Raw genomic sequence first — 6,028 nt, 5'->3', positions numbered from 1 at the left:
TGAAAATAAGGACAAAGTTGAGGACATTCAAGAATAGGGTGACTTTAAAGACAGCTCAAGTGTTTAAACATGTATGTTAAGCTTTGTGGCAACTCTGTGAAGAGCTGAAGTTACTGTGGCCCTAGAGTTTTAGTCTGGTAAAGGATAACTGCAGTTATTTTAAAATAAAACGCTTCAGGGGCGCCTGGGTGGCTCATTAGGTTAGGCATCCGACTTTGGCTCAGGTCATGATCTTGGGCTCTGTGAATTCGAGCCCCACAACGGGCTCTGTGCCAACACTGCAGAGCCTGGAGCCTGTTTCAGATTCTGTGTCTCCCTCCCTCTCTCTCTGCCCCTCCCCCACTCACACTGTCTCTCTCTGTCTCTCAAAAATGAATAACTGTTTAAAAAAAATTTTTTTTAAAGGATTATTGGAATGCCTCAGTTCCTTTCTCGTGATGATTTAGCAAGTTTGGCTCTTTGGAAAGGAATGTTTAGATCTGTGCCCCTTTTTACAAAGTGTTTCTTTTTCATTTGTAAAATATAAATAGAATCACTTAAGGACAATATAGAGGAGAATCAGTCTTACCAAGGTTTTCTGAGTTTGAAGTGTCTGTTTTTGCTGTGTTCTTTGGTCACGATGAGTGGAGGTGGGGCTTTCCTGGAAGCTATGTTGTGGAGAACTGGCCCAGACCTGGCCTTCCCCACTCACACCATGTGAGCAGACCCACGACCTCACCACCACCCTGCCTCAGGACAGCAACAGAAAGCACTGTCCGTGTCACAATAGTTCTATTTAAATCCCACCGGGAGAAACCCGACCTGAGAGTAATGGTTGGTGGAGTCAGTGGCAGACTTGTGCGTGTCTTTCCTTTCCTTTCCAGGGTCAATCCCTCATGTTTAAAGTAGGAGACTCTCAAAGTCAGGAAACTAGTCAGACGTCCAAACTATGCAATGACGCTGAGGGCCCTGTGAACCGGAAACAGACATTTACAGTATCCCTTTCCAACTCAGTTGATTCCAAATATCTACCTCTGATGCTAAGGGGAGTGGGCTCTTGGCCCAAAGTCTAACCTGGGCAGAGGGAATGTACAGTTCACCAAGGTCACTTTTATTTTTCATTTTTACTGTTTAGAGAGGTGGTTGTATAATGTTGGCACTTTTACAAGAGGCTGGTAAAGGGAGAGGAAAAAGGAAAAAAAGTAAGACTGTTTTCAATTCATCAAACTGCTGCTGATTTCAGAATAATAAACACAAGTCTGTTTCCTTGATTATTTTATAAATAACAAATATTTGGGTAAGGAATTTGATAAGTGCACTAACTATAGGAATTATTTACCAAAATGATGCATCAGTAAAACAAACAAACAAACAAACAAACAACAATTTCCAAAAAAAACCCTTGAGAGTATGTCTGTGAGTCTTCAGTCTGTTTCCCAAGGTTCTTAGTCATCATTTCCCTCATCTTTTGAACTTGATCAAAGCAACACGAGGGCCTCTGAGGGGAAAGATTGGTTCCATTATGCAAAAGGCAATAAGGTAGTGCCCTTCCCAGCAGTTAATAGACAGGAATGTTGTAAAATACTGTGTGGTTTTCAAATACCATGGCAGAAGTTTTCTGGTTTATAACCTTCCTAGTCATCCTGACTGGGCTCCTGGCCTTCTCAGGCATTGCTGACTGATTCCATGCAAAACCAAACTGGTGAAGCTGGAGACCTGCTGCCCTAAGTGGACCAGCAACTCTGCCTGGTGCTGAACTACAGTGGTCCTCAGAGCCACCCATCCTAGGCTTCTCCAGACCCCAGCCAAAAGTCTGGGATTTCCACAGCGCTGAGTTACCGTAAGAGCCTCCTGACTTAAGTCACTGACCCAAACACGCAGCAAATTGCATTTAAATGAGCAACTCAGGCCCTGAGGAAAATAGGAGGGAAAATATAAACTGTGGTCACTGCATTCTTCTGATATTTAAAAATTAAAATGGAAATACTTTGTCCATTTGGATTTCTGGGAAATTTAGGATGGGAAAATACTTCTGAGGGTCTTGTAAGTAGGGTATCACTTTTTTAATTGAATAATTACCAAGGGAAGAATAATGAAGTAATATTTTATTTGTTTATTTGTTCAACAAATACTGTTTTGAGCCCTGCATTGAGCTCCACACCAACAATGTGGAGCTGCTTGGGATTCTCTCTCTCCCTCTCTCTCTGCCTCTCCCCCACTTGGACTGTCTCTGTCTATCTCTCAAAATAAATAAATAAACTTTTAAAAATGGAAAACACAAAGCACTGGAATGATGGTTCTCTCAAGGTGAAGAGCCTCCTTACTATGGGTAAAGGGAAACACAAATGAACCATCCACCTCCCAGAAATCTCCCATTTCTTAGGGCTAGTTTTTCAAATTAGAACCCCAAGAAGTTACAGATCACCAAAGCCCATACCCTGACTATGCTCTGTCTGGTGATTCCAGAGTCCTTGGGTCCCTGGAGACCAGCTCAGTGCTGTTTGTCAGTGGGAGGGGGGATTCTCTCTGCTTCTGAAGCATAAAATTTCTTGGTGAAGGAATCTGACTCCAGCCATGCAGCAGGGATTCCCATAGCCCTCCAAGACAGGATTAGATGGTTTGGGTTTCTGAATGCCTCCTTAATCAGGCTTGTGAAATTAGTCCCTCATTTAAATCAGGAAATTATCTGCTTTTAACCACATTTGTCTCAGGGTCTTTGAGTCACTTAATATATATCCTTAATCCAAATCACAGATTGTTCTAGGAGGCCCAAGGACTCAAATTGGCTTCGGTGTGGCACTGGAAGGCAGATGACTCTATTTGTCCAGTTTGTAACAAGCCAAAGAGGGACAGGAATGTCTACCAGCTCAGAAAAGGACAGGTAATGACAGATGGGCCATGAACAGACTAGGAGAGACTCCCAGGCAACAGTCTTGTTTTCATGATGGATTCTTTTCAAATGACAGTTCCATGTTACACACAAACTTAATTCATTTGCCCAAGAAAATAGATTGGATTTAGAAAACGTTTTTCTTTTCAGTGGCTCAAAGAAAACACACTGTTGCATCTAAGACTAGTTATGTTGGAAACTCTGTCCATGAGAGCCTGATATCCTGCTAACTATTTAAGTGGAGGCCAGAATAGCTTTCAAACTTTGTAAAACCATGTTATCCTTATACAATACCTTTCGTTTGAGCACTTATTCTCCCAGTATTTCTGCAAGGGTATAGATAATTTATGGCTTATTTTATGGGTAGAGAGACTGAAATGGCTAACCTTTAACAGGTTGTGTTTTCTCAGAGTTACCCAGTAGGTAATTAGTAGATTTAAGAAAACAATCCAAGACTGCAAATTCCCAGTTTCTTGGCCTTTCTGCTTAGAACTTTATACTTTAGATCCTAAATGCAATGCCATAAGAATGTAAGAAACCCTGTATTAAGGACCCAGTAGGCCGTTGCCTTATGCCTTATTACCGTCACAGGACATTTTGACAGGGAGCTTGATGGTTACTGTGTATGATTTTCTTTCAAAGTTCATACCGCTCTTAAAGCAAGGCAAGAGGGACTCTTGCCCTGGTCCCTTAGCTTTAGAGGATACCACATCCACATACTACAAATACCCATGTTTATTAAGCAACATATAAGTGCTCGGTGCTGGTACAACACAGCCAACACCCCTAAATACCTGCTCTGATGATTAACACTGCTCCCAGGGAGACTGGGTCCCAGGCCCCAGGGAAACACTCTTGCACTTCTCTTGCCCTGTGTCCCTCAAGACAAAAGGACTGACCAAATGCCATCCAGGCTGATGGGCTGTGCCACTGCTGACATCAGAGATGGGCACTGCTTTGGAATATGGAAGGTATAGGTGGCAAAAGCCCTTGGGTATAAGAAAAGACAAAGACAAATTAATTTAGTCAAGTCCCTCCTTTCAGATTGCAACATCAAATACAACTTCCTGGTAGCACTGAGCTCTCATTTTCTTGCTCCTTTATAGGTTCCAATTGGTGATTCTGGAATAGGAGTTAGTGTAATATTCACCATAGTTGCAGATGATAGCTGAGGATTTTGCAATCCTAGACACTTTTGTATTACTCTTAAATTTGTACATCGATAGGGCTAAATATACCGCTTGTGAATCATGATATTGATTCTTTCCTGGAATATAAATATTAAAGCATATATAATACAGACCTCAATTCGTACAGTAGACCCCATAAATACTCTGTGTAGACCTGTTCACAGGTTATTGTTACCTTACCATGGAGCCTTGGGCTGGTCGTAACTTCTCTGAGTTTCTGTTTCCCCATTTGTAAAAGAAAAATGTTGGGCTAGATGCTCTCTAAAGTCTCTTACAGCCCTAAAAATTATTTTTTTAATTATTCTACTTATTCATAAATATATATATGCTACCAACAAAACTTAAACAGTCTTGGGGCGCCTGGGTGGCTCAGTCAGTTAAGCGTCTGACTTCGGCTCGGGTCATGATCTCACAGTTCATGAGTTCGAGTCCCACGTCAGGCTCTGTGCTGACAGCGTGGAGCCTGCTTTGGATTCTGTGTCTCCCTCTCTCTCTGCCCCTCCCCCGCTCAAACTCTGTCTCTCTCTGTCTCTCAAACAAAAATAAACATTAAAAAAAAAAAACTTAAACAGTCTTATAAAAAACCTACCATAAACTTTACATAACCCTTGCAAACCTTGTATAAAAATATAAGCCCTTCTTATTATTCATTTTTCCTTTTCCACCTCATTCATTCATTCATTCATTCATCAGGCATTTATAGGGTATCAAATATATGATAAATATGGTGCTATACTTCGGGGGAGAACACAATAGCGACTAAGTCACAGTTCACGTTTTCAAGCAGCTCAGAGGCCAGAAGACACACAACGAGCCTAGTAGGTTGTAATAAGGTCAGTGCCATGAGGGCTGGGCCTGTAGAACGAGACAGCCCACAGAGCAGTGGGTCCCTTATCTACCCTTATCTGTCCTTTATCTGGTGGGTCAGAGAAGGATCTTTGGAGGAGACAGTATATGAGTTGAATCTTAATGAATGAACAATAGTCACCCCAGTCGAGAGAACGAGGAGAACACCGTGGTAGAGAGGGCAACACGACAAGGCACAGAGACGAGAGGGAATGAGGAGCGTGAGGAAGGCATGTGTTGGCAGAGTGTCCAGTGTGAGGCATGGCCACGTGAGGCGGGGCCCGGAGCAGCAGGCAGGCAACGTAGATGGACGTTATTCTGTCGGCGATGGGAAAATTTCAAAAGATTATAAATAGGGGAATGACCTAATAGATTTAGGTGATAGATGGATCACATTTTGACAGTGGTCTAGAGGAAAAATAAATTAGCGGAGGCCAGATTAAAATCAGAGGAACAAGTTGGGGGCTGCAGGCATAATCCAGGTGAGAGCTTCTCGAGGTCCAGGGTGGGACAGTGATGTACAAGCGGAGAAGTGGGGGCAGGACTGGAATCATATTTTGGAGAACGGCGTGGATCCAGTTAGGTAACAACCAAGTTTAGAGTGCCCACGCCTACATTGGTCCATTTGATTCTCTGGCACGAATAACTGGGGAAGAACTTTCCCTGTTCCGTGTTCCCAGAGTTGTATCTTTAAGATTGTCATTGCCACTTATTATTTCACATTAGGGAAGTTGAAAGAGAGACATGGACTCCTTGCATTCCTAGAGGCTCTTTCACTGATTCTCATCAGCTTTGGAAGCCAGGAGCAACACATTTCCAGCCTCACTTTGTCGTGCTTTCTCGATGCTAAAAGTGCTCTTGGGGAGGGGAGGCTAGCACCATGAAACAGGACTCATGCCATCTACCACATAGGTTTTCAGTTTTCAACAGAGAGAGAGCCTGTTCACAGCCAGGCACAGCAAGCCATCACTTTAACTTAGGCATCTGCAAGTCTCTGTGCCAATGAGTCAGAAGCAGAAGGTTGGTTTTTCCTTATGAAAGGCAGATGCCTTTAAAACTCAGGGGGGCAAATTTTTAGCACAGCAAATGGGGTGAGATTGCCCCAAGTTCCCCGGAAACCCCC

The sequence above is a fragment of the Lynx canadensis genome, chromosome B2 (assembly GCF_007474595.2).
Source record: "Lynx canadensis isolate LIC74 chromosome B2, mLynCan4.pri.v2, whole genome shotgun sequence".
NCBI lineage: Eukaryota > Metazoa > Chordata > Mammalia > Carnivora > Felidae > Lynx > Lynx canadensis.
This window is presented reverse-complemented; position numbering follows the sequence as displayed.